The 8,222-nt window shown below is 37.0% G+C and overlaps 1 pseudogene; it reads left to right on the top strand.

Annotated features, from left to right (window-relative positions):
• The first annotated feature begins 2,034 nt into the window (after nucleotides 1-2,034).
• On the top strand, nucleotides 2,035-3,000 carry LOC116091201 (annotated as a pseudogene).
• Nucleotides 3,001-8,222: the final 5,222 nt, after the last annotated feature.

Here is an 8,222-nt window from a genome sequence, read left to right as displayed (position 1 = left end):
CTCATTCCCCAATGGTTGAGATGGTTGAGATTTAAAAATGTGTGTTGACAAGTCCAGCTGCCTTTTTTTTCTATTTTTGAAATAAATATTTAAATAACTATGGTACTGGTGGTTTTTGTTGTTGTTGATGATGTTGAGCTGTAAGTCAAACTCATGCTTTGCATGTGGCATTATATCACCGCTTTAGAACCTCACCTCTTCAGCGTTATTTCTAATATCAAGCCAACAACATTATTATCTGGCATTTACTCAAAAGTTCACTCATGAAAACATTATATTCAGAAATCTGATGGCTATCATCTAGAGTAGTGGTTCTCAGCCTGTGTGTCGTGAGCCATTTGGCAAACCTCTGTCTCCAAAACTATTTACATTATGATTGATAACAGTAGCAAAATTATAGTTATGAAGTAGCACTGAAAATAATTTTATGGTTGGGGGTCACCACAACACGAAGGGTCTTAGCATTACTAAGGTTGAGAACCATGAATCTACAGAATTAATTAATTTGCGTATATTTATAGACAAGTACTTTAGGTAAAAATAAGCTTATACCTATCCACCTGGGTGAGCATCATGAATAAAATGGTGAGAAAAGCACGTTTCAGAACTTCATTTACAGAGTAGAATGATTATTTATAAATTTAGTAATTATCACATGTATTCATTTTTGTTGTTTTAAAAGCATAAATTGCAGCAAAAGCAAATTTACTGCTGTGCTTGCTTCTGGGAATGGAAGAATGGATCAGATAATTCTACTTCATAATGGTTTCTTTAAAAAAAATCCCGAAACTACCCCACCTAGGAATCCATCCCATACACAATCACCAAATCCAGACGCTACTGTGGATGCTGGAAAGTGCTCACTGACAGGAGCTTAATATAGCTGTCTCCTGAGAAGCTCTGACAGTACCTGATTAAGACAGTAGAGGCTCACAGCCATCCATTGAACTGAGTACAGGGTCCCCAATGAAGGAACTAGAGAAAGAACTGAAGGAGCTGAAGGGATTTGCAACCCCCATAGGAGGAACAACAATATCAACCAACCAGACTCCGCCAGAGCTCCCAGGAACTAAACCACTAACCAAAGAATACACAAGGAGGGACCCATGGCTTCAGCTACATATGTAGCAGAGGATGGTGTTGTTGATGTCAGTGAGAGGAGAGGCCCTTGGTCCTGTAAAGGGTTTATGTCCCAGTGTAGGGGAATGCCAGGTTGGGAAGATGAGAGTGGGTGGGTAGGTGGGTGGGGAGCACCCACATAGAGACAGCCGGAGGAGGAATGGGATAGGTGGTTTCTGAAGGGGAGACCTGGAAAGAGGAAAATATTTGAAATGTAAATAAAGATAATATCTAAGAAAAAAAGAAAAACCATTTCAGATTAACAGGAATATTCATTTAAATGTATTACTTTACCTTTTATCAAAATTGTGACCAGCCAGTGAGTTGGCTCAGTGAGTAAAAATGCCTGCCTCGGTAAAAAGAAAGAGTTACCTCCTGCAAATTGTCCTCTGACCGCTATATACATGTGCCAATGCACACGAATTCACACTGACACTTATTTACATACACAAAAGGAAGTACATATGGTCAGCATAGCTAAAACACAATATAAAGGATAGGTTGTGACATAGGAGGGTTTTAGAGCTAAGAATCCACCAATTCATGCAAGGTAATAACAAAAATATTCCTTATATATTATTTTCTCCATTAATGAAAAGGTTCTTTGAAGCACATATTGCGGTTTGATATTATTTTACACATAGCATACCTTCTTTCAAAATTGAAATCAATTCTTTCACACCATCATACTGATCTGTTCAGATAAATTGTGATTTCAACAAAGGATGGATTTCAATTTGCAAAACCATTTTTACTCCTTGTTCCAGTGGAAGCCAGGAGCCAGGCAGAGCAGCAGGGGTTTGGGGGGGGGGGTGAGAGTAGGGGGATTGGCTGCTGGCTGCTGCTGCTGCCACCGCTGCTACCACCACTGCTAGTAGGGCTCCTGGTTTGAGGGAGGCACAAACCGGTGGTGGCATGGCTGTTGTAGATATCAAAAAAACCAACATTGACAGAATCATAAAATGGCTGCTGAAAGTGAGAGGGTCCAAGCCAGGCAAGAAAGTCCAGCTCCATGAGAATGAAATCCTAGGAATCTGCCTGAAGTCTCAGGAGATCTTCGTCAGTACGTCTATCCTTTTAGAACTTGAAGCACCACTCAAGATATATGGTGACATTTAAGGGCAGAACTATGACTTGCTCAGATTGCTTGAATACAGTGGCTTCCCTCCAGAAAGCAACCATCTCACTTTTGGGGACTATGTGGACAAGGTCAAGCAGGCACTGGAGACAATCTTCCTCTTGCTGGCCTACAAAATTAAGTATCTGGAGAACTTTTTTCTTCTCAGAGGGAGCTATGCATGTGCCAGCATCAATAGAATCTATGGACTTTATGGTAAGTGTAAAAGAGCATACAACGTTAAGCCGTGACAAATGTTCAAAGACTGTTTCAACTGCATACTGATAGCAGCCATCTTCGACAAGAAGCTATTCTGCTGTCATAGAGGTTTATCAACAGATCTTCCATCTATGGAGCAGATTCGGCAAACTACGAGATCAATTGATGTATCAGATCAAGATCTTTGTGGTCTTTGTGGTCTGACCCCCAATAAAGATGTCTCAGGCTGGAGTGAAAAATGACAGAGGAGTGTCCTTCACATTTGGTGCAGAAATGGTTGCAAAATCTCTTCATAAGTATGATTTGTATCTTATATGTAAAGTCCATCAGGTCGTTGAGGGCTTTTTTTTTTCCAAAGAGGCAATCACTCCCCTTTCGTCACCCAACTACAGTGGCGAGTTTGACACTGCAGGAGCCATGATGACTATGGATGAAACCCTGTGTTCCTTCCAGATGTTAAAGCCTGCAGAGAAAAAGGATCCCAATGCCATGAGACCTGTCATATCTGACCAAGGGGTATGATCACTAAAGAAGCAAAGAAATAGGTATCACTTGAGACTACATAGTTGGGACTTGTAACATAATGTACATTATCTTCCTTTTCCTTTCTTTTCTGTTTTTCATTGATTTAAGTTTTATTGCATTATGATGAGAAAAGGTACATAATTTCAATTTATCTGAGTTTGTTAACATTTAAAAACATATTTTAAGTAAACAGTTACATCACATTCTTTCCTTTTTGTACCCCAACTCCTCCCAGAGACCCCCTTCAATACCTGCCATACTTTTAGTTTTTTATCATATTCTTCAAAATTCATAAAATATTTTAACAGTAAAAATGAACAGTCTAATATAGATGCTTGTCTACAGCAATACTGAAAATACATACATTTTTCTCAATATAAATTTTAAATAACTCCAAACATATTAATTATATAACATCCATATATACTTTCTGCTTGTTTGTATGTGACAGTGTCTTGCTGTGTACCACCTAATTGTCTTGAAATTGTGCTTCTCCAATCTCAGCCTCTTTATTGATAGGATTGTTTCTACACTATACTATGGTTTTCAGAACAGCTTACATATTTCAAAATTATTTATACAGCCAAAAGAAATGTAGATAATTAATTTGGGAGGTGGCTTGTAAGAGAACCACAAAGAGTGAAACTGAATGCTTTGCTTAATATTTATAATTGTTGTATCAATTTTGAAGAGGGCTTTATAAGTTACTCTTTCTCTGAGATGAATGTGTTTCCAAATTATCACAGCCAATGAACCAGATTCTTACCCTCACCTAAGGTCTGTGCCACCTTCCAAGCAGAACCATCGTTCATTGAAACAGTTGGTGAATAATTTTATGGATAGACCATCTTAATACACACACCATTTCTTAAATGAATGTAACCTGTTCTCTGTGGGCTGAGAATAAAGTCACTCACTCAAGTCAAATAGCTTTGACTATAGCAGGAAGTCTGTATCTAAAAATCATGCCTACAATTCATTTCTTGGTGCAACAGAACTGTCAACTCTCAGCTTAGCGAAGATGGAGGTAAAATCCTTTGGTGATGATTGAAGTACAGCCTTATTACAATGAAATCCAATGTCTAAAAATTGTTTTTATTTTGGGTTTGTACCACAGTAAAAGCCAAGATTTTAAGCTCTACTAAAAACAAAACAAACAAAAAGTTTTTATCTATTTAAATTCATTAAAAAAAACTAGTAGTGATATATTATTTTAAAATATCATACAGTTAATATGTTTGCAGTCATTACCTTCCTTTTTAAACTGTGATGTGTGCTGCTCAGCTTGCCCAGGTAGACCTTTCAGGCCCCTCCTCCATTTTGATTACTGCTGGCACTTGCTGGTTATAGCAACAAGAGAAAAAGGCACTTCATTCTCAAGAAAGTGTTTTTTTGTTGTTGTTGTTGTTTTTAACCACTGTTCCCTTTGTTGACAACTTTAATCATGGTGCTAAGCTGCATACCTTGGCAGTTTATCCTGTCTGAGGGGAAAGTGTATAATTGATGGCATTTTTTAATTTAGTATAACTCATAAATAATGTAAATGCGTGTTTTCCTTCAGATATAAAGAGAGCCCTAGGGTGTATGAGTCTGTATACTAATTGTCATAAATGCATTCTATTGATACAAAGCACTGTGAACAACCTTTTTCAAGTTTTTTGAAAGGGACTGCTTTCCTTCATGGTCTTGTTATGTACAAAGTAGTGTCTGCAGCTGTAGAAGCAGGAGTGACTGGCCGCCCACACTGCCCAGACTGTCTTAAGCATGCTTCCTCCCACTGTACACTTAATGACGATTAAAGCCTTTCTTTTTGGTGTCTGTGATTCCTTCCTAAAGCCAAAGTTTCTGTTGGACTGTATTGGCATGCCCTGGACATGAGGTAGCAAGGCTGCGTGCATAGGCTGCCTCTGTGGGGACACAGAAGCTAGTTATTTTAACTGGCAATAGTGGTATAGTGCTGGGTAAGCTATTAGTGATGGAAGGCAATGACACTTTGTACAGTTCCCTTATAGTCTATTCAGTTAACAATCTTTTTACAGTTGGGTCAGACCTGAACCCATCCATTCAAAAAGCTTCAAATTATTGAAACAACACTGTCGTATAGGAGTGACCAATAGTGCTTTCTTTGGCTACCTTCTCTATTCTATGGTGACATTTAGGCTTATAAATCAAAAGGAACTATCTTGCTACCCATTTGTTTATACAGAATTCACAGTATCTAAGACTTTTTGAATCTATGCCCTGTTAAAATGAATTGGTTCCCACATATGCCCATGTAAGATGCCAAATGCTGAGAATGATTTCTGATTTACTAAACGTAAGTTTGTAACAAAAATAAATAAATAAATAAATAGATAGATAAATAAATAAAAAATAAAAATGAAAAAACAAACAAAAATCTGTTTTCTTGGTTCATCCATAAGAAGCAAGTGCTCATGGTTAAATTTTTATGGCAAGCTTTTCAACTGGTCTGTCCCTGCTCCAGGCTGTATTTCCCAGTTCTCTTGTTACTTCCACTGAATCTGCTGTTTTTTTTTTCTCCATGGAAAGCTGGGGTTCACACCCCCCTTCCACCTCCATGTCATCCTTGAAGGTAGGAATGACCTTCCCAATTCTTGCTAATATTTATATTGTGACATCCTCTCAGGAATCACAGATATAGTTAATGACATCTGGATTGGTGAATCCTTTCTGGCATGGTTCAATTTACTTCGCCTGGATCCATCAGAAGAATTATTATCTATGGCATGACTTTTGAGAAATATTTCTTAAATAATAAGATTTGAAAGTCAAATGACTCCTTGATTCATGGGCTGCAGACTGGAAGTTATATTAGCAAGCATAAAAACATTTATCTTGTACATTTCTCTTAGAGCTCTTGGGCAACTAGGCAGACTAACAATGAACAATGATATAAATGTACCTTTTCCTCAGGAGTAGTTCACAATGGCATTACAATTTCCAGTAACCATGTACACACACATACCATTACATATATGCATTTATAGAGAAAGACAGATTTACCATAAATTTCCTTTTACTCTACCTAATTTTTCTTCCACCATTTTCACCGAAGTCATCATTTTGATACACTTCTTCTTAATGTCATATATACCTGTGCCATAACAAAGAGCCAGCCAATTCTTGGAAGCATTGTAGACAGGCATTAACTTAAATAATTTTCCTATTTTGATATACAATAAAATTACATTATGCCCCCTTTCCTTTCCTCTCTCCGAGTAATCCCATGACCCTCTCCTCCATTTCTCTCTTTCAAATTCATGGCAGGTATTAACTTCCTCTCTCTAGTTATGAAATTGCATAACGGAATCTTCTTTCAGCAGAAGGCTGTTTCACGTGTGTTACAAATCTGCTTCATTTAGTGACCATTGCCAATCACCTAGCTATTCTGGAAAGTGGCTCCAGCTTACCCATCAGTTCTTACCTGCTTCATCTTGCACAGTTATGGTGATGACTTCTTTCTATGAGCCTCTGCTGGCTTCAAACTACTTATACAATTTCCTCATCTCACTAAGCCTTTGTAGAATCCAAGACAGTTCTTACATAGGTCTGGTTGTGCCTTTGGCTTATGGGGGATAGTTTAAGTGATTTGGGCTTTGGTTCGTATAATAAAATTTTCTCCATATGACTTATAAGGCAACTTACTTTCTAATCATTTGTTCTTAACTGGGGCAACCCTCTAAATTTCCTGCAAGTTTTTTTTCTGAGTTCACAGAAAGCCTGTGGTGTTAATTTGACACACCCGAGAAGGGGAACTTCAACTGCAAAATGCTCTGTATCACATTGGCCTGTGTATATGGTTGTGAGACATTTTCTTGATTAATAATTGCTGGGGGGAGATCCAGTAGATATGGGCACTGCTATTCCTGGGCAGATATAGCATAGCTGTATAAGAAAGGTAAATGAATGTGAGTCTTGGAACAAGTCTTTAAACAGCATTCCTTCGTGGTCTATTTTTCAGTGGATGCCTCCAGGTTCCTATCTCTCAGTGATGGGTCATGATCTGACAGTTCTAAGAGGAAATCAACCCTTTATGCCTCATGTTTATTTTGGCTGTACTGTTTATCAAATTAACAGAATGCAGACTAGTTCACAGTCTGTGTTATTAAAGACCTTGTCTCCAAAAAAAGAATTTTCTTTAGATAACTGTTTCATAGGTGAGGCAGAACTTTCTTTGAGTTCGGATACTGGCACTCCTTCCATAATAAACTTCTATATTCCTCGCTTTTGATTTAAAGTGAGAGGTGTGGCACTGTTACTTTCACTTGAACCTCTTAGATGCAATTGGCCTGGTTTGATTATCATTATATCTCAACAAATAAGGAGACCAGAGAAGATTTAAAGAAATTGATGATTGCCAATTTGTAAAACACTCAGAGGATATAAAACATCTATTGGGCGAACTTATTATTTTGTATAAATATGATTCATAGTTCCTGAAATCAACAATAATACTAACAACAATGATGAATGCTTACAAATCACAGTAACAAGATTTGTAATAATGATAAAATTTGAAATATTCTGATACTTTGAAAGTGTGGCGGGGATGAGTGCATACTAATATGAGTGCATACTACTTGAAAATGACTCTACTGTGCAAACTTCTTACAAATTCTCAAATGTTAAAAAGAACTCTGATGTACAATAAAACAAAGCACAAAGGTGTATGGTTAGTATTCGAAACTTTAGTAGATATGCTTCCTACAGTATAAAAAAAGGAGGCTTGCTTTGATTCGTCTCACATTTCTCTGAATGCTATCACTCTGGAAGATCACTAGCATAGAAAGCTCTAGGTGTAGAAATACTTTTCTGTTGCATGTCAGTGGTTAAAATGAAAAACCTAGAGGAATTAACAAGTAGCATGAATAAATAGAGAGTTATGGTTATAGGTTCAAGAATCAAACACCCATGGTTCAGAATCTAAGATTTATTGGCTTCTATTGTGTGACTTTATACAAATTAACACATATAAAAATATAGCCCAAATAGATTAAAAGCTTAAATTTAAGACCTGTACCCAATGAAAATGTTATAACTCAATGTATAAGAAAAAATTTGTGATACAGAACTAGATGTTTTACCTTAACATCATAAGTGACAATAGCAAAAATAAACATATTTATACTGAGCTGAAAAGATTTTACAGATTCATGAGTAAAATGAAACTACAATGGTAGGATACAAGAAATACTGATAAATCAAACATCAGTTAAACAAT

The sequence above is a fragment of the Mastomys coucha genome, chromosome X (genome assembly GCF_008632895.1).
Source record: "Mastomys coucha isolate ucsf_1 chromosome X, UCSF_Mcou_1, whole genome shotgun sequence".
Lineage (NCBI taxonomy): Eukaryota > Metazoa > Chordata > Mammalia > Rodentia > Muridae > Mastomys > Mastomys coucha.
The sequence above is the reverse complement of the archived record's forward strand: the minus strand, read 5'-3'. Positions and strand labels throughout refer to the sequence as shown.